The sequence below is a fragment of the Bos taurus genome, chromosome 1 (assembly GCF_002263795.3).
Source record: "Bos taurus isolate L1 Dominette 01449 registration number 42190680 breed Hereford chromosome 1, ARS-UCD2.0, whole genome shotgun sequence".
NCBI lineage: Eukaryota > Metazoa > Chordata > Mammalia > Artiodactyla > Bovidae > Bos > Bos taurus.
The window spans coordinates 141,900,441-141,926,982 of NC_037328.1; the positions used below are offsets into that span (position 1 = coordinate 141,900,441).

General features: G+C 45.7%; 1 long non-coding RNA gene across 1 annotated transcript; it reads right to left on the minus strand.

Moving 5' to 3' along the window:
* Nucleotides 1–5,638: 5,638 nt before the first annotated feature.
* Nucleotides 5,639–26,248, minus strand: LOC132345914 (uncharacterized). Its single transcript, XR_009495498.1, has 2 exons — nt 24,681–26,248; nt 5,639–5,984 (listed from the first exon to the last, which is right to left on the minus strand). It is a non-coding gene; the product is annotated as an uncharacterized lncRNA (long non-coding RNA).
* Nucleotides 26,249–26,542: the final 294 nt, after the last annotated feature.

Here is a 26,542-nt window from a genome sequence, read left to right on the forward strand (position 1 = left end):
TCACCTCTGCCTGGCGCCCTCCCCTGCTCACTCCCCTGCCGAGCTCCATGAAGGGGCCACCCTGGAGGAAGTTCCCAGGAGGAGGTCCAGACCTCTGCGTGCAAGCTGCCTTGTACCTTTGGTCTCCATGCTCCACGAGACAGTGGACATTTTCACGAGTTTACAGGGTGGAAGCCTCTCCTTATACCTCTCATGTCACTTATTTAAACCAGCCCGTGTCTCCTAGTCATTTATTTACTCACTGAGCTTCCTTGATGGCTCAGACAGTAAAGAATATGCCTGCAATGCAGGAGACCGGGGTTCCATCCCTGGGTCGGGAAAATCCCACGAAGAAGGGAATGACAACCCACTCCAATATTCTTGCCTGGAGAATCCCATGGACAAAGGAGCCTGGTGGACTGTGGTCCATGGGGTGGCAAGAGTCAGACACGACTGAGCAACTAACCCTTTCACTTCATCTCACAAATGTGTCCTGCGTCCCTCCCTCACCCCACTGCTGAGGTGCAGTCTGGGATGGAGGATTTATCCTTCGTGAGGCTCTGGCTCAATGGATACTCCAAGCCTGATCCAGAAAACACATGGGAAATGAGGGCTGGAAGAGTGAGAACTTCTAGCCTCTGTAGTTGATAGATGGGAGAGACAAAGCATCCTGCCATTTTTAAAAACAATTTTGTTTGTTTATTTTTGGCTGGGCTGAGTTTTCACTGTTGCACGGATTTTGCTCTGGTTGCTGTGAGTAGGGGCTGCTCTGTAGTTGCAGTCTGCATGCTTCTCAAAGCGGTGGCTTCTCTTGTTACGGAGTACAGACTCTACACACTCAGGCTGCAGCAGTTTCAGCACGTAGGCTCAGTAGTTGTGGTGCAAGGGCTTCATTGCTTCAAGTCAAGTGGGATCTTCCCAGATCAGGGATCGAACCCATTTCTTCTGCACTGGCAGGTAGATTCCTTACCACTGAGCCACTGGGGAAGTCCAGGAGGGCAATGTTTTAAGATTTATTTTTTTAGAGCAGTTTTAGGTTTACAATAAAATTTAAAGTCTCACCCAGAGTGCATCATTCCCATTAGGATTCACTCTCAGTGTTTTATGTCCTGTGGGTCTGGACAAATGCATAATGACTTATGTGCATCATTCTGAAGCTTCCCAGGTGACTCGGGGATAAAGAACCCGCCTGCCAATGCAGGAGACACCGGTTTGATCCCTGGGTGGGGAAGATCCCCTGGAGGAGGAAATGGCAACCTGCTCCAGTACTCCTGCCTGGGGAATCCCATGGACAGAGGAGCCTGGCGGGCTACAGTCCATGGGGTCGCTAAGAGTCGGACACCACTGAGCAACTGAGCACAAGCATGATGCATCATTGTAATACCACACAGAGGATTTTCACTGCTCCAAGTCCTCTGTGCTCTACCCACTCTGACAACCACTGATTTTTTTTAAATTGTCTCCATAGTTTTGCCTTTTCCAGCACATCATACAGTTGAAATTACACTGTCTTTTCAGATTGGCTTTCTTCACTTAGTAGTCACATGCCCTTCGTGTTGAGGAACACTTGTTCACACAGTTCCATAGCTCATCTTATTCTAACCCTGGACAATGTTCCACCATCCGGATGTGCCTCTGTTCATTTGTTCACTAACTGAAGGACATCTTGACTGCTTCCAAGTTTTGACAATTATGAATAAAGCTGCTATAACCACCTACATGTACGTTTTTATGGGGACGTAAGTTTTCAACTCTTTTGGGTAAATCTTAATACCAAGGAGCACAACTGCTGAGTCGTATGATAAGAGTCGGAGAAGGCAATGGCACCCCACTCCAGTACTCCTGCCTGGAAAATTCCATGGACGGAGGAGCCTGGAAGGCTGCAGTCCATGGGGTTGCTAGGAGTTGGACACAACTGAGCGACTTCACTTTCACTTTTCACTTTCATGCATTGGAGAAGGAAATGGCAGCCCACTCTGGTGTTCTTGCCTGGAGAATCCCAGGGACGGCGGAGCCTGATGGGCTGCCGTCTATGGGGTCGCACAGAGTCGGACACGACTGAAGCGACTCAACAGCAGCAGCAGCATGATAAGAGTATGTTTAGTTTTGTAAGAAACCTCCACACTATCTTCCAAAGTGACTGCACTATTTTGCACTCTCTTCAGCAATGAATGAGAGTTCCTCTTGCTCCACAACCTCACCAGCATTTGATAATGTCCGTGTTCAGGATTTTGGCCGTCTTAATATGTATGTATTTCATCGTTGTTGTTGCATTTCTCTGACGACATACAATGTGGAGGGAAATGGGAATTTGATTCCCATTTCACAACCAACTGAGTGTGAAAGTCATCAAAAAAGTTATCCCTTCATTGAATACGTTTTTGCGGAAAGTCAAGTATTACTCTTGTTGTTCAGTTGCTAAATCACGTCCAACTCTTTTGCAACCCCATGGACTGTAGCCCGCCAGGCTCCTCTGTCCATGGGATTTTACAGGCAAAGGTACTGGAGTGGGTTGCCATTTACTTCTCCAGGGTGTCTTCCTGACCCAGGAATGGAACCCACACTTTCTACATTGGCAAGTGGATTCTTTACCACTGAGCCGCTAGGAAAGCCCCAAGTATTACTCTAGGTTCTATTTAAATCATATGTGCACATATGTGAAATAAATAGGCTACTTGATACATACAAAGTATATTTTTATAAATGCAAAAATATAAAAGGACCTGCTGTATAGCACAAGGAACTATATTCAGTGCTTTGCAATGGCCTATGAGGGAAAAGAATTTGAAAAAGAAAATATATATATATATATATAGGGAGGGATTGGGGGCAGGAGGAGAAGGGGACGACAGAGGATGAGGTGGCTGGATGGCATCACTGACTCGATGGATGTGAGTCTGGGTGAACTCCGGGGGTTGGTGATGGACAGGGAGGCCTGGCGTGCTGCGATTCATGGGGTCGAAAAGAGTTGGACACGACTCAGCGACTGATCTGATCTGATGACTGAATCACTTTGCTATACACTGAAACTAAAACATTATAAATCCACTATATTTCAATTTTTAAAAAAATGAAAAACAACCACAAAAAAAATGGGAATGTAAAAAAAAATCTTAAAAAGAAAATAAAACTCAAGAATAATCTTGTTTTATAGTAACTATAAATGGAATCTAACCTTTAAAAATTATGAATCACTATATTATATACTTATACATATTAGAAACTATGCTTCAATAAAAACTCTAAAATCTCATGACCGAGAGATAATCATTGTAAATTTTGGTAAACTATCTCCCAGTGAAGGAATGAAAATATTTTAAAAATCTTAAGCATATCTTCTATTCTTCAAACATCAACTTTTTATATCTAAAAGTAAAAACAAGAAAAGAAGGTTGTACCACTTCACAAAAAGATCAGAACAGAACTTTGCATTACCCATTTTTCAGTGTGCTTTCCAAAAACTTGGGCCTGGGTATTCCAGAAAATGTTAAGTAAACAAATATTGCAGTCTGAATAGTGCTACACTAAAAAGCAGAAGTAAATATTTGTAGAAAGCTGTACATTCAAAGATGTTTCTATGGGAAGATAAAGGGAGTCAGTAGCCATATGCATGTGACAGAGTTCAGCAGCCCTGTGTCATCCCTTGTATGCAGTCAACCATCCTTTGCTACTGCTATTTAATGTCTTTTTCTTACTAAGCCCAATAGAACAGATTTATCTCAGAGTTGATAGCGACAAAATATTTTCTCCTGTGAGAAAATGTGGGACATTGGAAAAGAAAGAATTCAAGGGAATAATTTAGCTGTGAAATTATATATAAAATCCTGAAAGAGATAAAGACATCCTAGGAAGTCAGGAATAGTACCAGCATATAATAACAAATTTTTTTCAGGTAAATTTAAAACAAATATTTAGGGGAACATCCCTGGTGGTCCTGTGGTTAAGAATCCACCTTCCAGTGCTTGGGACTTGGGTTCAACCCTTGGTTGGAGAACTAAGATCCCACATGCTATAACCAGAGTCCATGAACCATAACTAGAGAAAGCCCATGCACTACAATGAAGACCCAGTGCAGCCAAAAATACTAATGAATAATAAAACAAATGTTTATCATTTTATTTAAATATGTAGTTTTCCAGCTCTGATTTCATGAGTTACAATATAAAATGAAAAAAGACACATAACAAGATAAAGCACAGGTCCATGGAGCATCAGTGAGACAGAAGTGTGCCCCACATGGTAAGCGTGGAGGGGACAGAACGGAGAGCAGGCTGACCTCTCATATCAGATAATGCTGTTCCAACAGCCTTGGAACCATACTTGGGAGAGTTGGGGCTTCCCTAGTGGCTCAGATGGTAAAAAATCTGCCTGCAATGCAGGAGACCTGGCTTCGATCCCTGGGTGGGGAAGATCCCCTGGAGGAGGGCATGGCAACCCACTCCAGTAATCTTGCCTGGGAAATCCCAAGGACAGAGGAGCCTGGCGGGCTACAGTCCATGGGGTCGCAAAGAGTCAGACACCACTGAGCAACTAACACTTTCACTTTCAGAATGTGATCTATAAATGTGAGGTCAGACATTGTCCTCGGTTATACTGATTGGTGGCCTGATCAGGGCTGGATGGACTGAAGTCTGGGCTGAGCGTGGTCATTGTCTCTGGAGCCTGTGGTCCAGGAAAAGAGATAGTAACCAAGGTAACAGCATCAGGAACTGCAACCTGAGAGCCCATCTGGAAAGGACAAGTGGGAAGAGCAGAGACCTGGAGAAGCCCTCCTGCACAGAACAGAGACCCTGAGTAGGGAGGAGTCTGGCTTGTTCCAGTCCCTGAGGGACCCTACATGTAGTCAGAGGGATGACACCTTCGCCCAGAGATGTCCATGCCCTAGTGCGCATCACCATGAACTTGGCACAGTACATGTCAAAGGGAATTCAGGAGGCAGGCAGAGCTGAGACTGCTAAACCACTGACCTTAACTTTGGGAGGTTTTCCTGGATTATCCAGATGGGAGACTAATGTAAATACAGGAGTTCTTAAAAGTGGGAGGTTCTGACCCAGAGCAGCTGCCTGTGAAGAAGGATGATGGGGCTCCAAGTCAAGGAGTAAGGGTACTCCTAGGAGCTGGAAAAGGCAAGGAAACAGCTTTTCCCTGCTGGAGCCTCAGGAGGATTTGCACTGCTAACACCTTGGTTTCAGCCCAGTGAGACCCGTTGCAAACTTGTGACCTCCAGATGCTTAATATGGTCATTTTCTATGCACTAATTTTTGGTAGTTTGCTACAGAATCTGTAGTAGGAGGCTGGTAACACCTGATAAAGCTGCTTTCCCCTTCTCTCAGCCTTAGCATAGAACCATAAAATAAGCATGTTTATGACCAGGGACATTCTGGAAATCATTAAGACCTGCCATCTGTGTGAGGCTGATGCAGTAGGAATTCAGCGTGTGGTTACCTCCTTGCCTTGCAGGGTGGGTGAGGCAGGGCGGGTGGATCCACCGTCAGCCACTTCTCTAAGCGGGGGAACCCCAGCTCTCTGCTGACCAGCTGTGCAATTCAAGGTGGCTCCTCAGCCTGGCTGGGTCTCAGTATCCTCCTCTGCCAAACAGGCATAAGACTCTCAACTTTAGGGTCACTGGGACAATTATGGAGGGTAAGCGCAAAGCATCTCACACTGACTGGCTTTTAATGGGATCTCAAGCAATGGGTGCTCCTGTTAGTTTTGCACGTTTATGTATTTAAAACAGAACGCTCATCATCTGCTTTAAAAGGACTTGAGAGTATATGTCAGAACAATTACATGAAAGTTATGAAGTGAGAACAGAAACAATTTAAAGAGCATGTTCCAGGTGTCTGCGATGAGCTCATTCCTGCAGGTGAAACCGCGCTTGGCTTGCACTTCCCAGGTACAGAGTGGAGAACAGACCAGGTGGCAGGAGCCTCCTGTTGCCTGCAGAACACCTGCCAGCTTCGCTAAGGGGCTGCCTTCTTCCTGCTGAGAAGCTGCAAAAGATTCTAAAGACATATCACGTGCATTGACGTGTATGCGTTTTTAGAGAGAACACATTCATATGGCTTAAATAGTTTCAAATGTGCACATATATTATACAATTCATATATACATAGCCATATGTACTCACCACATATTGTATATACGGTGAAAATCCTTTCAACTCTCCTCCGTCAGGTGCTTCCCCCACAACCCCGCCTCCTCCTTAAACAACCATGTTACTGGTTTTTCTATGTATCCTTCAAGAGTTTCTTTAGGGAACTACAAGCAAATAAAAAATAGATATTCTTGGGGCTTCCCTGGTGGTCCAGTGGTTAAGAATCTGCCTGCCAATGAGAGGACAGGGGTTCAATCCCCGGTACGCAGAGATCCCACAGGCCTTGATGGAACTAAGCCCATGCACCACAAATACAGAGCCCACATGCCACAATTAGGGAAGCCAGTGCACTCTGGAGTCTGTGTGCCACAAGTACTGAGCCCACATGCTGCACCTACAGAAGCCCACGTGCCCTAGAGCTGTGCTCTGAGACAAGAGAAGCCACTGCAGTGAGACAAGAGAACCCACACAGCACCGCTAGAGAGTAACCACTAACCTCTGCAACTAGAGAAAGACCCAGCACAGCCAAAAAAAGGATGACATAAAAAAGTAATAAATAAAAATTATTTGAAAATAATAGACATTCTTGGTCCCCTCCCCACCTCTTTTTACACATTAAGTTTTACTATTACAATGCGGGCTAACATTTACATGGTGCTTATATGCCAGGCATGGTTCTAATGTAACCTTCACAATAGCCCTGGGTGATGAATAAATTATTGGCTCTGGTTTACGAATGAGGAACCCAGGCACAGGGAGGTTAAGTTACCTGCCCAATGCCATGTAGTCAGTAAATGATCCAGTGTCTGGGAGACTTGCTGTTCCCGGATTCCCTCTCTGAAGCACTCACCTGGTCTGAGACAGCACCTTTTTTACATCTGGTTTAGCAGGAGTTGGGGAAGTGTTCTTTTATTAGCACTGGAGAGAAGCCAAGGGTGTTGCACTTGCTTCTTACTCAGTGATGTAGTTTATTTGGGGAAAGGGCAAAACTAAAATTGTCAGTTTACTAATTTTTTATCATTTTTAACTTTAAGCAGTGTGGAACTTGGAAAATAAAAATGCGTAGTAGGATTTTTAACAATATATATTTTGTCATAGATATCTCAAACATTTTGGGGGGAGGGGGCAGGAACTAGAAATCAATCAATTTAGCCCAAGAATGCCAATTCTGTATTTTGTGTTGCTGATAGAAAAGAGAACAAAACGCTCCAGTTATCTGATGAGAAATAGCTATCGGAATTCAGATATTTTCATGGAAGAGTAGAGATGGCCTCATTCAAACACAGGCCACCCCTTCCTGTGCACTGGGCATCTCGCCTGTGGGAAGCCCAGAAGGTTACCTCGAAAGAGATTTGAATCATCTTAAGTCCCAGGACGGGCTTCCCGGGTAGCACAGTTGTAAAGAATTCACCTGCCAAGGCAGGAGACCCAAGAGAGGCGGGTTCCATCCCTGGGTTGGGAAGAACCCCTGGAGGAGGAAATGGCAAGCCACTCCAGTGTTCTTGCCTGGAGAATCCCATGGACAGAGGAACCTGGAAGGTTGTAGTTCATGGGGTTGCAGAATCAGACACAACTGAAGTGACTTAGCCTGGCAGCACAAATCCCAGGACAAACATTTAATTAAGAGCCCAAAATTCTGCCCAACAATGAGTAGAGATTTTGTAGGTCTGGAAAATTCTGAGAAAATAAGCTGTTTATTCATAGTTATAACAAATGAAAAACAACCCACATGCACAATGAGGGCAGAATGGCCAACAACTGTCTCATGCCAGCCATGCCTCCATGGTCCTCAGGGTCACAGACTCCTGGGACTCCTGCAGCATTCCCAGGACTGAGAGCTCTCTGGACCAGGGTGAGAGCTCTCTGGCGGGTGACCATCTTCCTTTTAGCCTCTGGGCTTGTGGTCAGCTCTGGAGGCTGGCATGACCCCTGCCTCACTAATCTCCTCCCTCTGACAACAGCTTCATACCCCAATACTGTGCTGTGGTCTCCTGCTTCAGTTTCCCTTTATAGGCCTTCTGTGGTTTGGCAGGGTCATTCTAGGATCCCGTCAGATCCTGTCTAGCCCTTGTGAGCCTTTGTCTCTTGAACTGGATTCCCCATCTCTCTGCCAACTGCACTTATAGGCCCCATCCTATAAGTGAAATAAGTCCTCCAGAGGCACAATAAGCTATGACCAAGAATCCCACACCACCTGGAACCTTTCACCAGCTCAGATGTTTATCCCACCTCTCTATACAACACAGACCAAGCTTACAAGTAAAACATTCAGCTGGGGCTTCTCAGTGTTTCTAGAGCTTGTATTTATGAATCCCCTAAAAGAAAAAGTGTGTGGACTTCCAAGTTTTTGTTGAATCATTTTAATGTTAATATAACTTATATGTGTAGCAACATGAGAATGTGTATAAACGGTGGCTCAGACGGTAAAGCGTCTGTCTGCAATGCAAGAGACTCGGGTTTGATCTCTGGTTTGTGAAGATCCCCTGGAGAAGGAAATGGCAGCCCACTCCAGTATTCTTGCCTGGAAAATCCCATGGACGGCGGAGCCTGGTAGGCTACTGTCCATGGGGCTGCAAAGAGTTGGACACGACTGAGCAACTTCACTTTCACTTTCACTTTCATAGCTCTTGTGTAACTAAAACCCAAGGAGGTTTATAAATAAAATGAAAGAAAACTATAATATCAATACTTTTCAAATTAGCAATAGAAGCTTAATGTAATGGATGATGCTGCTCTGTTAAAACTGAATCACCAATGACGGGTTTAAATTTTTCTTTTAAAAATTTATATTTCTGTTTTATATTTTAGTTGATTCCTTTGGTTTTGAGAATAAAGATCCCTCTTTGGAGTTATGGTTATTGTAATTATTATTTCTCTTTTTAAACAAAAAACTGTTTAACCTCCAATCCATCACTTTGATGGTCCTAAATATGTAAGTTGTTGTTGTTCAACAGCTAAGTCATGTCCACCTGTTTGTGACCCCATGGATTGCAGCACTCCAGGCTTCCCTGTCCTCCACTATTTCCCAGACTTTGCCCAAATTCACGTCCACTGAGTCAGGGATGCCATCTAACCATCTCATCCTCGGCCACCCTCTTCTCCTTTTGCCTTCAGTCTTTCCCAGCATCAGGATCTTTTCCAATGAGTAGGCTCCTTGCACCAGGTGGTCATAGAGCTTCAGCTTCAGTGTCAGTCCTTCTAATGAATATTCAAGGTTGGGTTCATCCCAAAATATAATAAAAAACAGCTTGCAATATTAAAGTCTACACTGGATGTTTTTTTTCTACTGTATTTACTGCTAATGAAATGCTGGGAGTTTATATGAAGAGAGACAGGATCCCCACCATTCATTCACCACCCTCAGAACTACAGAGCAGGTGGGAGTCTCGGTGGTCCCCACTCCTCCTCTGGTTCAAGGTGACTACGGCTCACTCACCTTGGTTGGCTGCAAAGCCTCATTCATATATTTGGTAGTTGATAATGATTATAAATCGAGTTTAAGTAGGTAACAAGGGCTTGAGGCTGCAGAGAATTTAAGGTGGTCATTCAGGTAATCTTTTTTGCTCTTTTGTGACTCCATGGACTGTAGCCCACTGGCTCTACTGTCCATGGGATTTCCCATGGATGCACGCACACAGACACGTGCACACTCATGCACACTTGTAAAAATCAGTGAAAATTTTGTGAAAACACAAAATTAAGATGGCACTCTGAGGCTGACCTGTTTCTGAAACAACATGCTATAAGCCGAGTGAGTAAAGATTTGGAAATGTGATACCATGTGCTGGTGAGCTTATGAGCAGAGTCACACTCCCATACAATGTTGCAGGGAATGCAAAGTGGCACAGCCTTAGGAAGAGGAATTGGCAAAATCTAACAAAATTTAGAGCTTTCATACACTCTGACCCAGCTCCTAAAGTATGTCCATCATTTACTCCAAGCATCAAAATATGCCAGCTGAATATTTATTACCACATTGCTTGTAAGAGCCAAGTTTGAAAACAACGCACATTTCTAGCAGCAAAGGTTTAATTGGCGCAATATGGCACATCTACAGGCTGGAATAGTGTACAACCAAGGAAAGAATGAGGTTAACTTGTACATACCTACAGGAAAGTTGTCCAAGTCATGTTGCTAAGCAAGTTGCAAAAATTCTACATATGAGATCTCATCACTGCTTTAAAGAATTAACATGTGTTTTAAAATGCATAAGAATTTATAGTAAATGGTTAAAATGGTTCGTTTGGTCTTTTCCCCAAGATACCTTTGTCTATTAGGGTCTTTTGTGGTTCCATACCAACTGTAGGATTTCAATTCCAGTTCCAGTGTCAGGGGTATTTTCATAGGGATCACATTAAATCTGTAGATTGCTTTGGGTAAGATGGACACTTTAACAACACTATTTCTTTCAATTCATGAATATGGGATTTCTTCTTGGTCATTTCTATTGTTGTCAACTTCCTGCATCAATGTCTTGATCATTTTCCAGAGTACAGTCTTCCACCTCATTGGTTAAATTTATCCCTAGATATTTTACTCTTTTTAACTGGATTGTAAGTAGGATTGCTTTCTTCATCTCTCTTTCTCATAGCTCATTATTAGTGTATAGAAATGCAACAGATTTCTGTATACGAATCTTGTATCCTGGAACTTTACTGAACTGATTTATTAGTTCTTATAATTTTTTGGTGAACTCTTTAGGGTTTTCTGCATATAATATCATGTAATCTGCAAAAGTCTTTCCTTCCAGTTTAAATGCCTTTTAATTCTTTTTCTTGTCTGGTTGCTGTGGATAGGTCTTGCAATACTAAATAAAATAGAAGTGGTGAGAGTGGGCATCTTTATCACATTTCTGATCTTAGAGGACAACAAAGTTGGAGGTATTATGCCCCCTGACTTCAGACTATACTACAAATATACAGTAATCAAAAATAGACACATAGATCAATGGGACAGAAGAGACAGCCCAGAAACAAACCCGTACACATATGGTCGGTTAGTCTACGACAAAGGAGGTAAGCATACACAATGGAGAAAAAAACAATCTCTTTAATAAATGGTACTGGGAAAACTAGACAGCTACTTCTAAAAGAATGAAATTGGAACATTCTTTACCCTCGTATACAAAAATAAACTAAAAATGAATTAAAAACTTAAATGTAAGACCAGAAACCATAAAACTTCTAGAAGGAGACAAAGGCAGCTCAATCTTTGGCATAAATAGTAGAGGCATTTCTTTAGGTCTGCCTCCTAAAGCAAAGAAAAACAAAGACACACACACGGGACCTAACTTAAAAGCTTTTGCACAGCAAATGTAACCATCAACAAAATAAAAAGACTACCTACTAGTGGGAGAAAATATTTGCAGATGATATGACTGACAGTGAAATGGGCTTCCCTAGGAGCTCAGCTGATAAAGAATCCTCCTGCAATGCAGGAGACCCCGGTTCAATTCCTGGGTCAGGAAGTTCCCCTGGAGAAGGGATAGGCTACCCACTCCAGTATTCTTGGGCTTCCCTGGTGGCTCAGGTGGTAAAGAATCTGCCTATAATGCAGGAGACCTGAGTTCGGTCACTGGGTTGGGAAGATCCCCTGGAGGAGGGCATGGCAACCCACTCCAGTATTCTTGCCTAGAGAATTCCCATGGATAGAGGGGCCTGGTGGGCTACAGTCCATGGGGTCTCAAAGAGCTGGACACAACTGAGTGACTAAGCACTCATGACTAACAAGGGGTTAACACCCAAAACATATAAACAGCTCGTGCAATGCAACATAAGCAAAGCAGCCCGACTGTAAAATGGGCAAAAGAACCTGAACAGACAATTTTCAAAAAACAGGCATCCAGCTGAACAATAGGCACATAAAAAGACATTCAACATCATTAATCAACTGATTAATACAAATCAAAACCACAATGAGGTATCACCTTACACCTGTCAGAATGGCTATCATCAAAAAGATCCCAAATAGCAAAAGTTGGTGAGTATGTGAAGAAAAGAGAACCCTAGCACACTGCTGGAGGGAATGTAAAGTGGTACAGCTGCTGTGGAAAGCAGTATTGAGGTTCCTCAAAAAATTAAAAATAGAACTACCATTTGATCCAGCAATTCCATTCTGAGTATTTATCTGAAAAGAAAAAAAAAATGAAAGCACTAATCTGAAAAGATACATACATCCCAATGTTTCATAGCAGCATTATTTACAACAGTCAAGATATGGAGACAACCGAAGTGTCCAAAAGTAGATGAATCAATGAAGAAGATGTGGTGTGTATGTGTGTGTGTACATATTCACTTTCATACATATATTATATATATGCAATGGAATACTACCCAGCCATTAAAAATCGATGCTTTCAAATTGTGGTGCTGGAGAATGCTCTTGAGAGTCCCTTGGACAGCAGGGAGATCAAATCAGTCAATCCTAAAGGAAATCAACCCTGAATATTTATTGGAAGGACTGATGCTGAACCTGAAGCTCCAGTACTTTGGCCACCTGATGGGAAGAATTGACTCATTGGGAAAGACCCTGATGCTGGGAAAGATTGAGAGCAGGAGGAGAAGGGGATGACAGAGGATGAGATGGCTAGATAGCATCACCAACTCACTGGGCGTGAATCTGAGCAAACTCTAGGAGACAGTGAGAGGCAGGACAGGGAAAACACGTGCTGCAGTCCATGGAGTTGCAAATAGTCTGACATAACTTGATGACCAAACAAGAACGATAACATTTAAAAAGAAAGACATTTTGCCATTTGCAACAACATGGAAAGACCTGGAGGGTATTATGCTTAGTGAAATAAGTCAGACAGGGAAAGGCAAATACTATATGTTTTCACTTACTTGTAAAATCTAAAAAATGAAACAAGTGAACAAATATAACAAAACAGAAACAGAGTCACAGAATTAGTGGTTACTAGGGGGAGAGGGAAGAAGAGAGAGGCAAAACAGGTGGCCGGGATTAAGAGGAACAAATTACAAAGTATAAAATAAGTAAGTTGATTCAAAGATATAATGTACAACATAGGGAATACAGTCAATATTTCATAATAACTTTGTATGGAATATATCCTATAAAAAATATCAAATTACTATGTTGTATACCTGAAACTAACACAATATTATTATAAGTCAACTATACCTCAATTTTTTAAATGATTGATCTGCCAGGGGAGATATGGAATTATGGAAGATTTAACTCACTACTTCATATGGGAAGAAAGCAGAGTAACTTTTTTATCTTATAATAGAAAACTCAGGGAGTCAGGCATTATTTTAAGGGCTGGTGATACAGTGATAAAGAAGCAGGACAGAGCCCTGCCCCCACGGGTAGCTATTCTGCTGTAAGAGAGACAATAAGCCACGGACATGTGATGATGCAGGAAGTGATGTTTCCTGTGACGGAAAACAACCAAGATCTGAAAGTTTTCAGTCAGAACCAGTTCTCGTCTCCATTCCCACCAGCAGGGTAGGAGGGTCCCCTTTTCTCCACACCCTTTCCAGAACTTCTGTTTGTGGATTTGAGTACAATGGCAGCATATACCCTAACATATGTAACTAGATAGCCAATGGGAATTTGCTGTATGACTCGGGAAACTCAAACTGGAGCTCTGTAATAACCTAGAGAGGTGCGAATGGGTGGGAGGAGGAAGGGAGATTCAAGAGGGAGGGGACATATATATATGCTGCTGCTGCTGCTAAGTCACTTCAGTTGTGTCCGACTCTGTGTGGCCCCAGAGACGGCAGCCCACCAGGCTCCCCCATCCCTGGGATTCTCCAGGCAAGAACACTGGGGTGGGTTGCCATTTCCTTCTCCAATGCATGAAAGTGAAGAGTGAAAGTGAAGCCGCTCAGTCGTGTCCAACTCCTAGCGACCCCTTGGACTGAAGCCTACCAGGCTCCTCCGTCCATGGGATTTTCCAGGCAAGAGTACTGGAGTGGGGTGCCACTGCCTTCTCCGATATATATATATACACCCATGGTTAATTCATGTTGATGTATGACAGAAATCAAACCATTATTGTAAACCAATCATCAATCAATAAAAATAAATAAATATTTTTAAAAAATCAGTCCTCCTCTACCTTTCGCACATGTTTTCCTCAGAGAAGGTGGACGGGGACATTGTCCACCAGTTGCAGGACGGGAGGCATCAGCAACCATTCCAGGCAGGTCTCCTTATTCTTAGGGACCTGTCTGTCCACCTTTTCATGGGAGATGCACTGTGGTTTGGGGTCATAGGAAAACGATAGCCGGGAACAGACTCATTATAACAGATTACAAAACAGAGGATTTTGGACTTCCCTGGTGGTACAATGGATAAGAATCTGCCTGACAAAGCAGAGAACGCAGGTTCGATCCCTGATTGGGAGGATCCACACGTGTGGAGGAGCAACTAAGCCCAGGTACCACAACTACTGAGTCTGTACCCTAGAGCCAGGGAGCCGCACCTCCTGAGCCCACATGCTGCATACACGCCAAAGAGCCCATCGAGGCAAGAGAAGCCACCGCAATGGGAAGGCCATGCACCGCAAAGAAGAGTAGCCCGCACTCATTGCAACTAGAGAAAGCCCCTGCACAGCGATGAAGATTCAATGGAACCAAAAATAAATAAATAAAAATATTTTGTTAAGTAAATATACCTTTTAAAAAGGAGGGTTTGTAAGTTTATTGCCCAAATCATTAGACTCTGCTGCTTCACAGGGGATCTTTCGAAAACTATTTTTTATGAAGACTATTAAGGGCCGGGTGTTTTGCTAAGACTCACACTCTAAGCCTTAGAGCATCAGCGAAGGAAACTGTTCTTATTACACAAACATAGGAGCCAGTGACTGGTGGAAGGGGGATTCGAACCCAGGTCTCATCTGGTCACTGGTCCATGCATATGGCACCATCCTGCCTGTCCCCACTGGACGGGTGACGATGGGCTGACACTCTCCTCACACTCAACGCCCACCCCTTCCACCACAGCTCTCCCACCAGGCTCACTTCTGAGAGCCCTCCCCTCGGCATTGTCAAAACGGGCTGTGACTCAGGACCGTGGAAACTCCCTCTGCACCTCCCCGTGGCTCAGCGGGCGTGGGCTCCCTCCCGGCAGGTGCTGAGTCAGGCTCGGCCCTGAGAAGTGGGGACACGCACACGTATGTCACAGCTAGTACAATGCACACAGACACAGACAGTGCCCAGGGCCCGGGGAATTGATGACAGCTTGCAAGGAAGCAGACATACGTTCAGACTTTGCTCACATCACTTGAGGAACTCTGACAAAGCCCCCAGGATGTTACCTGGAAATGTTATTGATCAAAGTTGCGTAGCCCAAGTCTAACAGAGTCACAAAGTCCCATGTTCTGGATTAATACAAAGTGACATGAGGGACCATCTCACACAGTGGGCAAGTGGACCAACTGTGGGTTCAGATCAGAGCCAATCTTCAGCTATTTTAAAACTATATGTTCTTGACAAACGTTATCAAATTTCTCTATGTCTCAGGTTCCTGATCTGCACGATGAGCATCTTAATTCTTCATTCAGAGTCATGGGGAGGATGATCTGAGGGACTGAGTAGGGCTCACCTAGCACTGCCTGGCCCATGATGTGATGAAGGGGCTGTGACGAGACCCTCATATCGTTGGTCCCTTCCCACAGAGGAAAAGCCACTGCAGAGCTGACCCTGTTCCTTCACCATCAAGCTCCAGCCAAGAGTAGTGATGCTGAGGGTGCCAAGACCTGAAGTTTCTCCTTTCTGCCCCCATGACCTCCTTGTTTGTATAATTTTTCTTTTGAATCTTCCTGGAGAAGTGGAAATGGAACTTTCCTATGAATCTTCCTGGAGAAGTGGAAATGGAACTTTCCTAGCTGAACTCTATGATGACACTTCCAAGATCCTCAGAGAAAGCAAGCTCGAGCCCGGCCAGTGTTGCTCTGCCTTTGCAGAAAGTGGATTCCTGGCCTTGGGGAATTGTCTTCTGCCCCCAAAGCCAGGCAATTTGTTTTCTGTTGTTGTTTCATTTGTTTTAAATTAGCGTATAATTGCTTTACAATGCTGTGTTAGTTTCTGCTGTACAATAAAAGAGACCCTGCCATGTGTGTGCATATGTCCTCTCCCTCTTGGGCTTACCTCTCACTCCACCCCCCACCCCACCCCTCTACATCATCACGGAGCACTGAGCTGAGCTCCCTGTGCTATACGGCAGCTTCCCACCAGCTGTTTTACACACGTATGTGCATGCATGCTCAGCCATGTCCGACTCTGTGATCCCATGGACAGTAGCCCACCAGGTTCCTCTGTCCAAGAGATTTTGTAGGCAAGAATACTGGAGCAGGTTGCCATTTTCTACCCAAGGGGATCTTCCTGACCCGGGGATCGAATCTGAGTGTCTTGCATCTGCTGCGCTGGCAGGCAGATTCTTTACCACTGCGCCGCCTCAGAGGCCTATGGTAGTGTATATATGTCACTGCTATGCTCTCAATTTGCCTGGCAGGCTACGGCCCATGGGTTGCAAAGAGTTGGACACGACCAAAGCAACTTAGCACACACAAGTATGCATGCCTCACGTCCACATGTCCATTTTCTACATCTGGGTCTCTATTCCTGTCCTGCAAATGTTTTATCCAGCTAAAGGGTCAGCACAGCTCTCGCAGTATCTCCAGCTATTATTGATCCTCCACTCTGCTGGGTTCAGGCAGTGTGAAACTGAATTTGCACAAAATCATTTCTTCAAATCCTTTGAAAGCCATGTGCAACAGCAAGGAAAGGCACCCAGAGTGTCCCAGCTTTGCCAGTCTGTCCGAGGCGAGTGGGTGACTAATCAGCTTTCTCCTCAATCTGACGTGAGACACCCAAAACCATTCACGCCTTTGCACCAGGGGCTGCCAAACAGCTATGGCCCCTCTGCCTGTTTTTGAAAAGAAAGGTTTGTTGGAAAACAGCTACACTTGCTCACTCATATGCTGCCTATCACTGCTTCTGCGCAATGACAGAAAAATCCGAGTATTTGTGACAGAGACTATATGGTCCTCAAAATTGAAATCATTTTCAGAAAAAAGTTGCCAATCAATCCATACTCTGCTCCAAGTATCCATCGCCTGTTTTATTCCTCTCTCTCTTAAAAAACAAACAAAGATGAACCTATTTGCAAAATAGAAATAGAGACCTAGATATAGAGAAGTGTGGATACCAAGGGGGTCAGGGCTGAGAGGAACTGGCAGATTAGGATTCATATTATATACACTACTGATACTACATACAAGATAGATAACTAATGAGAACCTACTGCATAGCACAGGGAACTCTACTCACTGCTCTGTGGTGACAAAAGAAGCAAAGAGGAACTGAAGAGCCTCTTGATGAAAATGAAAGAGGAGCATGACAACCTGGCTTAAAACTTAACATTCAAAAAACTAAGATCATAGCATCTGGTCCCATCATTTCATGGCAAATAGATGTGGAAACAATGGAAACAGTGACAGACTTTATGTTCCTGAACTCCCAAATCCCTGCAGACAATGACTGCAGTCAGGAAATTAAAAGATGCTTGCTTCTTGCAACAAAAGCTATGACCAACCTACATGGAGTATTAAAAAGCAGAGATATCACTTTGCCAACAAAGGTCTGTATAGCCAAAGCTACGGTTTTTCCAGTAGTCACATGTGGATGTGAGAGTTGGACAAAAAGAAGACAGAGGGCCGAAGAATTGATGCTTTCTAACTGTGGTGCTGGAGAAGACTCTTGAGAGTCCCTTGGACAGCAAGGAGATCAAATCAGTAAATTTTGAAGGAAATCAATCCTGAATATTCATTAGAAGGACTGATGCTGAAGCTGAAGCTCCAATACTTTGGCCACTGGATGCAAAGAGCCAATCCATTGGAAAATACCCTGATGATGGGAAAGATTGAGGGCAGGAGGGGAAGGGAGTGACAGAGGATGAGATGGTCGGATGACATCACTGACTTAATGGACATGAGTTTGGGCAAACTCTGGGAGTTGGTGATGGGCAGGGAAGCCTGGCCGTGCTGCAGTCCATGGGGTCACAAAGAGTCAGACACGACTGAGTGACTGAACAACAACATATAGTACAAACTATGTAAATGGAGGTATCCCATACATAGAGGAATATATATAGGTACTCTGAATATGTATACCTATATATACCTCTATTTTTATCCATACACACATTTATATATAGTACAGATTACAAAAATAGAGGTATCCCATATATAGAGAGGAGATACACACACACATATATACACGTCTATATATATATATATATATATATATATATACACACACACACAAGTACCCCCATGCTAATGCTAAGTCACTTCAGTCGTGTCCGACTATGCGACCCCATAGATGGCAGCCCACCAGGCTCCGCTGTCCCTGGGATTCTCCAGGCAAGAACACTGGAGTGGGTTGCCATTTCCTTCTTCAATGCATGAAAGTAAAAAGTGAAAGTGAAGTTGCTCAGTCATGTCCGACCCTTCATGACCCCATGGACTGCAACCCACCAGGCTCCTCCGTCCATGGGATTTTCCAGGCAGGAGTACTGGAGTGGGGTGCCATTGCCTTCTCTGACCCCCATATACATAGGTATGTATGTATACCTATATATATATTATATATATACACCTAGGTATACAAACACAGACACATAAAAAGTACAGATTACATAAATAGAGGTGTTTTCCTGATGCTGGGAAATACTGAGGGCAGGAGGAGAAGAGGGTGACAGAGGATGAAATGGTTGAATAGCAACAGCAACTCAATAGGCAGAGAAGCAAACTCTGGGAGACAGAGAAGGCCAGGGAAGCCTGGCATGCTGCAGTCCCTGGGGTCACAAAGAGTTGGACACGACTGAGCGACTGAACAGCAACAAATGTATGCATTTATTTAGGTAATCTATGGTATATACAATAGCAAAAAGAAACACCAAAAGGAGGAAACACCCCAAAACATGTAGAGACGGCAGAATCGTGGCCTCGGAGGGCTGCGCTTTCTCAGGCGTCCACATCGGTGTGTTTCCCGGTCCACGTGAGTCAGCCCCACAGCACCCAGCCAGGCAAGCACAGCCATGATTGATGCTTAATCTTCCTGGGAAGCCGGCGCACCATCATTCATCTTTAAGAGCCCTCGGTGACTCACGAGTTCTGCACAGGACTGGGGCTAGCAAGAACTTCATGAGAAAGCCTGTTTGTCCTCGCCTCCCAGGCCCGCTTTAGAAGGCTGAGCAATTCAGACAGCTATGATCACAAAGGAGAAAAAAAGTTTTCCCTCATCCCGTGCTCCTGAAGAAGCCAAGGCACGAAGGGCCGCAGGCCATGTTGACATGATCTCGGGCGATTTCTGCCCAAGGATTTTAAACTCTTGCACAATCGTGAGCAAAACCCATGACCGTCCCGGTTCACAGCCACAGACTTATCAACAGCCGATCAAGAGTGACATGTAACTTGTACTTTTTGTTGCTGTTTTGTTTTGTTTTGCTTATAACTTAACTTTTAAATTTTATTTATTTATTTTTGGTTGTGCTGGGTCTTCATTGCTGCTCACCGGCTTCCTCGAGTCATGGTGTGCTGACTTCAGTAGCTGTGGCTCAGTTGCCCTGCAGCACATGGAATCTTCCCCAAATAGGGATCGAACCCGTGTCCCCTGCATTAGCAGGCAGACTCTTAACCACTGGACCACCAGGGAAGTCCCTACTTTTAATTTTATTAAGCATGCTTCTTAAAGTGAAATGTTCTTCTGTTCTAGTTTCTCCCATATCCTCAGTCTATTCAATTTAAAGTTATCCTAAAATGAATTTTCTTCTCATGAGCACAGAATTTATGCTATTATATATGTATGCTACTATCCCTGACCTCAGTGAATGTTACCATCTTTCTTTCTTTCTTTTTTTTTTTTTTAATTACTGATGGTCTAAATCATATTCCCTGAGTATAGATCCTTCAGACTTTTCTGGTGGCTCAGCAGTAAAGAATCTGCCTGCAATGCAGGAGCTGCAGGAGACACAGGTTCAAACCCTGGGTCAGGAAGATCTTCTAGAGAAGGAAATGTCAACCCACTCAAGTGTTCTTGCCTGGAGAATCCCGTGGACAGAGGAGCCTGGTGGGCTACAGTGCATGGGGTGGCAGAGTCAGACACGACTGAAGCAACTTGGCACACGCCTTCACACATGAATCCTTCCTCTCCCCAACAAGGTGTGAAGTTCCTGAAACTGCTGTACAAAGCACCACGCACGAGGGGCTTCCAGAACGGAAGGGTCTTCTCACTCATTCAGGAGCCAGAGCTCTGAAATCAAGGTGTCAGTAGCTTGGGTTTCCTCTGGAGGTTCCGGAGGGAATCTATCCCTCACCGCTCCCCTGGTTTCTGGCTCCTAAAACCATCTCTCCAATCTCTGCTTCCATCTTCACACCTCACATGTCTCTGAGTCCAGATCTCCCTCTTCTTACAAGAACACCAGCCTCAGGATTTAGGTGCTGGTTTTAGTCACTAAGTCCTGTCCAACTCTGTGACCCCATGGACTATAGCCTGCCAGGGTGCTCTCTCCATGGGATTCTCCAAGCAAGAATACTGGAGGGGTTGCCATTTCCTTCTCCAAGGGATCTTCCCAACCCAGGGATCGAATCTGGGTCTCCTGGATTACAGGTAGATTCTTTACCAACTGAGCTAGGAGGGAATCCACTTAGGGCCCACACTAATTCACATCCAGGTGTTGTAAGACTGATGTTTTTATGACTGGGGGCCCTCTTTGAGGAAAAGAGCACAAAATTACATGTAGATGTTAATTCATATTTAGAATGCAAACAAATGACAAGAAATTACAAGAGCAGTGGACGTCAGACTGCCTTCCTCCCTCCAATTCTCTAGGCAGTTTACCGCAAGTGGCTCTGGAGACTGTCTTTTGGCCTTGCTCCCTGCCTACAGCACTTTATAGCTCCCAGAAGCCCTGCACAGTCTTAGGGGACATGCAGATGAAGGCTCTGTGGCTTAAGGTCATTTATTCCCAGGTAAGGCCCCCTTTGCCTACAAAAGGAGGGCTGCATTCAGGCCAGGTGTGTAGGAAAGAAAATGAGGGGTAGGTGTGGGTATCAGAGTCTCACGCAAGGGGGCAGCATCCTGGCTCAGCCTGGATGTTGCAGTCACCATGGCCTGGGAACCTGGCCCAGCTGGACAGCAGGGACCATGTTCCTCCTTTGCCTCCCAGCCTTCTGCTCCCCAGAAGCCCCACACAAAACCAACAACCAAGGACAGGGGTTCCCTCCAGTAACAGTGTACAGTCACTACTCCGCCCCCCCCCGCCCCCCCCAGCTCTGAGAACTTCACCAGCAGCTCGTCAAGTCATGCTGCAGCTTGAAAGGCACATCCTGATTTGCCCCAGTTTATGTCCCTTGTAAGATAGGGGTGTAATCACAGCCCTCTGCTGTGAGCCAGCCAGATGAAAGGTTCCAGTGAAGGGACAGTGAAGTATAATTGGGCTGCCTGAAGCCCCTGACAACAGGGAGGAGCCAGACCCCAGGGTAGACTCTCCCAAGGACTGCCGACATGGCTGGGGCTAGTTGGTCTGATTTGGGGGCAGAACTGAGCTGGGCTTCAGGGGAGCAGGGAGGCCTTGCTGCCTCAGCCCTCAACCCTCCCCTTTTTCCTTTGGTTATTTCTTTTCTTTGCTCTACCACCTGTCTGTCCAAGCCCCACTGCTTCTAAAGTTAGAAGGTTGGCCCAATAGTCCTGGATGGGCTGCTTGTGTAAGGTAGAGGGTCTTCTTGCTATACACCCCATATTTAACCCCGGCCCTATTAAGACTACTGTTAAATGGCCTGTTACAATGGGGGTGTTGGCAGAATTCCAAATCTCCTTCTTATGTCCTGCAATCCTGTTCATTTGTCCATCTACCCATTCATCTAGCCATTCATCCATCCACCATTCATCTTCCATCATCCATTAATTCATCCATCCATCCCTCACCCATTATCCATTCATCATCCATCATCCATTCATCATCAATCATCCATCCATTCATTTCATGGAAGAGCATTAAACACCTCCTACTCTGTCAGGAGCTATACTTGCCTCTGAAGCTACAGAGCTTTTCCAAGACCAGAGTCCTGCTGCCAGGGAGACTTTGGTCTCCAGAGGAAGCAGACAGCATGTTTGATGGGTGTCATCTGCAGTAATAGAGCACAAACAGCATGGCTCTAAAACTGAGCCATGCAACTTTGATCAGGACCTGAATCCACAGTCTTTGAACTGAGATCACACATCTGGTCTCAGGACTTAGTCAAGCTCAGATTCTTGATGTCTCATAACAGAAAGAATTCAATGAGAGACAAAGTGATAGGTAAGAAGTGGGGTTATTTAGAGAGAAACACGCCACAGACCATCTCAGAAGGCGAGAGAGGTACGAGGGTACAGAGTTGTCAGTTTTTATGCTGCTGCTCCTGCTGCTAAGTCACTTCAGTCATGCCCAACTCTGTGCGATGCCATAGATGGCAGCCCACCAGGCTCCCCCGTCCCTGGGATTCTCTAGGCAAGAACACTGGAGTGGGTTGCCATTTCCTTCTCCAACCCATCAAAGTGAAAAGTGAAAGTGAAGTCACTCAGTCGTGTCCAACCCTCAGCGACCCCATGGACTGCAGACTACCAGGCTCCTCCGTCCATGGGAGTTTCCAGGCAAGAGTACTGGAGTGGGTTGACATTTCCTTCTCCGGTCAGTTTTTATAGGGGTGGGTAATTTCATAAGCTAATAAGCAGGAGGAGTATTCCAGCTGTTTGGGGGAAGGGGTGGGGATTTCCAGGGATTGGACCACTGTTTTGTTTAATTAATTAATTAGGCTTCTTGGGGTCTTAGTTGCAGCACTGGAGATCTTTAAAGTGTCATGTGAGATCTTTTGCTGCAGACAGCATGCAGACTCTCTAGTTGTGGCCCCCAGGCTCAGCAGTTGTGGCTCTCAAGCTTAATTGCTCCACGGCACATGGGATCTTGATTTCCTGACCAGGAATCAAACCCATGTCCCCTTCATTGCAAGGCAGATTCTTAACCACTGGATCACCAGGGAAGTCCCCACTGCCCACTTGTTGACCATTATGATTGATTTTGGAACTGTCATGGCACCTGGGGTTCTCACTTAGCTCGCTGCTGTGTGGTGTGTGTTAGCCACTCAGTCGTGTCTGACTCTTTGTGACCCCATGGACTGTAGCCCACAAGGCTCCTCTGTCCACCGAATTCTCCAGGCAAGCATATTGGAGTGGGTTGCCGTTTCCTACTCCAGGGGATCTTCCCAACCCAGGGACTGAACCCCGGATCTCCCAAATTTCAGGCAGATTCTTTTCCATCTAAGCCACCAGGGAAGCTGGTGTGTTAGGATGAGCGTATACCGAGGCGCAGGGAAGATGACTGTCGGTCCATCATCACGGACTTATTTGGTTCTCATCAGTTTATGTCATGTCCTCAGGCTATGTCATTCTTTTAAATGTAGTGCTCTTCCCCCTCCCCTCCTGTTTTGGCTCAGCTGGTGAGCTCTGGCTCTCAGGCCTATTTCTCAGCAGCCCTGCCTTCCAGGTGGCTTCCCTGGTGGCTCAGCTGGTAAAGAATCCGCCCGCAATGTGGGAGACCTGGATTGGGAAGATCCCCTGGAGAAGGGAAAGCCTTCCCATTCCAGTATTCTGGCTTGGAGAATTCCATGGACTGTATATTCCATGGGATCACAAAGAGTCAGACACAGTTGAGCGACTTTCACTTCACTGCCTTCAGGTAGGGAGCACACCTCCACCTGAGCTGCTCTCTCCCTGCTCCCAAGCGTGGGAACCTGGCAGAGGAGGACGCCTCGCCCTGGGCAAGGGTAATTAGCAGCCTCGCCCCTGCCAGTCTCCACAGGACTGCCCCTGAGGCCACAGCAGCCCAAGAATGCTCTGCATTTTTCTCATTTTAATAAAGGTACAAAAGGTACTTGTGGAAGAAGGAAGCCAAGAAATCAAGCTCTTTCAGGTACATTCTTGGCTCCAGTGTGGAGGATTATGCATGTGGGTTTTGTTTTTTGTTTTTTGTTTTTTTTTCCTGGGAGGAGGGGAGGGGGCGGCCACTGCTTTATTTGAGAGTTTATCTCTCTGACTCAGGTCTGAGGAATGCCCTCCGCCCACATTCTGACCTCTAGACCCCTCAGCCCTGCTGGGGTGATAATTAGGAGCTCCATAAGACTCTAGGGGGGGGAGGATGTGTACGAGAAGGCTGGAGGGGTGACGTCCATCACAGCAGAGTCAGGGACAGCTGAGGAGCTGAAGCCAGGAGTAAGGAGGTCCCAAATGGCCTCTCGGTGGCAAAAGAGGAGGGGGCAGTCACCCTCACATGTCTTCTGAGTCATGGCATCGCCTGATCTGGTGCTATTTTCTGCCCAAGGACAAAGCTTGGCCTCCCAGTCCTGAGATTCACCCTGTCCCAGTTCTGGCCTTGGCATATCGAGTGACTTAGGAAGAGTCAGGGCGTCCTCTGCTTGAAAACCAGGCTGGTAACTTCTGTGACCTCACAGTGCATTGTAGACCCGGTATGACTTACTAGTTCTTCAGAGGGCATGGTCGTTTGCTCCGAGAGCACGGGTCAGGCAGACTGTACGACTCACCTGGGTTGGGAGGCAGCTGCTAACGGAGGGAGCATTTTCCTGCATGCTGGCTTCGTCTTTTGTGAGCTGCCAGGGACCTTGGCAAGTCCCTCCACTTCTGTAGGCCTCCTTGCCTATTAAATGGTGATGATGCTAATAGCAATATTGCCCTTGATGGAAGGTCATGTAGTTTCATAGTATCGGTAACAGGCTTTGAGCTCCCAAGAGAAAGGCACTGAGGAGATTCAAGGTGTTATTAGAAGTAACTGGCCTGTAATTGGGTCACCTTCAAAGCTGCCAGACTCCATTTACTTCATCCAATTTCTCTACTCCCTTTCAATCTCTTCTCTGTCCTCCTTCCTTCATCCCTCTTCTCACTCCCCGCCATTGCCTTCTCATTCATGTCTCACCTACAAGTCACTCTCACACTTGCCCTCACAATTGAAGATTCTACAAGAAGCATTCTGTCTCTAAAGTGATAGAATCCCAGTCAAACAGAACAGACAAAGCCCTGTGCTGCGTTGGGCTGTGCTTAGTCGCTCAGTGTGTCAGACTCTTTGCCACCCTGCATGGACTGTAGCCCGCCAGGCTCCTCTGTCCATGAGGATTCTCCAGGCAACAATACTGGAGTGAGTTGCCACGCCTTCCTCCAGGGGATCTTCCCAACCTAGGTATCGAACCCAGGTCTCCCACATTGCAGGCAGATTCTTTACCATCTGAGCCACAAGGGAAGCCCAAGAATACTGGAGTGGGTAGCCCATTGCTTCTCCAGGGGTTCTTCCTGACCCAGGAATTGAACCGGTGTCTCCTGTATTGCAGGAGGATTCTTTACCAGCTGAGTTCCAGAAATGCCCAACAAAGCCCTGGGGAGCAGCATTTAAACCTCAAACTAGAGAAGTGAAGGCTGTTCATCTATCTAGCCACCTTCCAACTATCCATCCAACCATCCCCACACTTAACCAGCCAACCAACCAACCACCCATCCACTCCTCCATCCACCCACCCACCCATCTAATCAACCATCCACTCATCCATTCACCCATTTACTCACCCACCCACCCATCCACCCAGCCAACTATCCAACTATCCATCCATCCATCCACCCAACTAACCAACCAATGACCCATCCATTCATCCCATCTAATCAATCATCCACCTATCTAACCAACCACCCAATCAAACATTCACACATCCATCCACCCACCTATCTACTCACCCACCCAACCATTCATCCACTCACCCATCCACCCACCCAACTATCCAACCATCCATCCACCCAACTAACCACCTATTCATCCAGCCTTCCATGAGTGACACATCCGATGTAGACTCAGGTGTTTGACATCAAGACCCCCCAGATCCTGGGCCTGGCGAGCAGCTTTCCGATGACCTCACTTACTCCTGGGATATGGTCCCTGGGGAAAGCAATGTCTCACCCAAAAGGAATGATTTTCAAGCAGGGACATGCTTAGGCTGGGGGAAAACCTCAAACACTCTGCCTGAAAATGCAATTTTAACCCATTCTCCTTTGTACAATTTACACTGCTTGCAAAGAGCATGTAAGGACTGACTGCAAGTAGAAGATCCCAGCCCCGGCATACTCCTGAAACTCACTGGAGTAAGGTTTTGCATTCCCTGTGGGCAGGGCCAGGCCCCAGTTTCAGGTGCTTCTCTAGGGGATCCCTTCATTGCAGTGGGCGCTAACATTTGGGGTAACAGAGCAAGCCACAGACTTCCAATGAATCTCCTATGGACACTGCAGGAGAGTGTGGGGGAAAGAGCTGGAGAAAAGTGCAAGTGGGTTTCCAGGGGCTTCTCACCCCACTGGTGGCTCAGCTGGTAAAGAATCCGCCTGCAATGTGGGAGACCTGGGTTCTATCCCT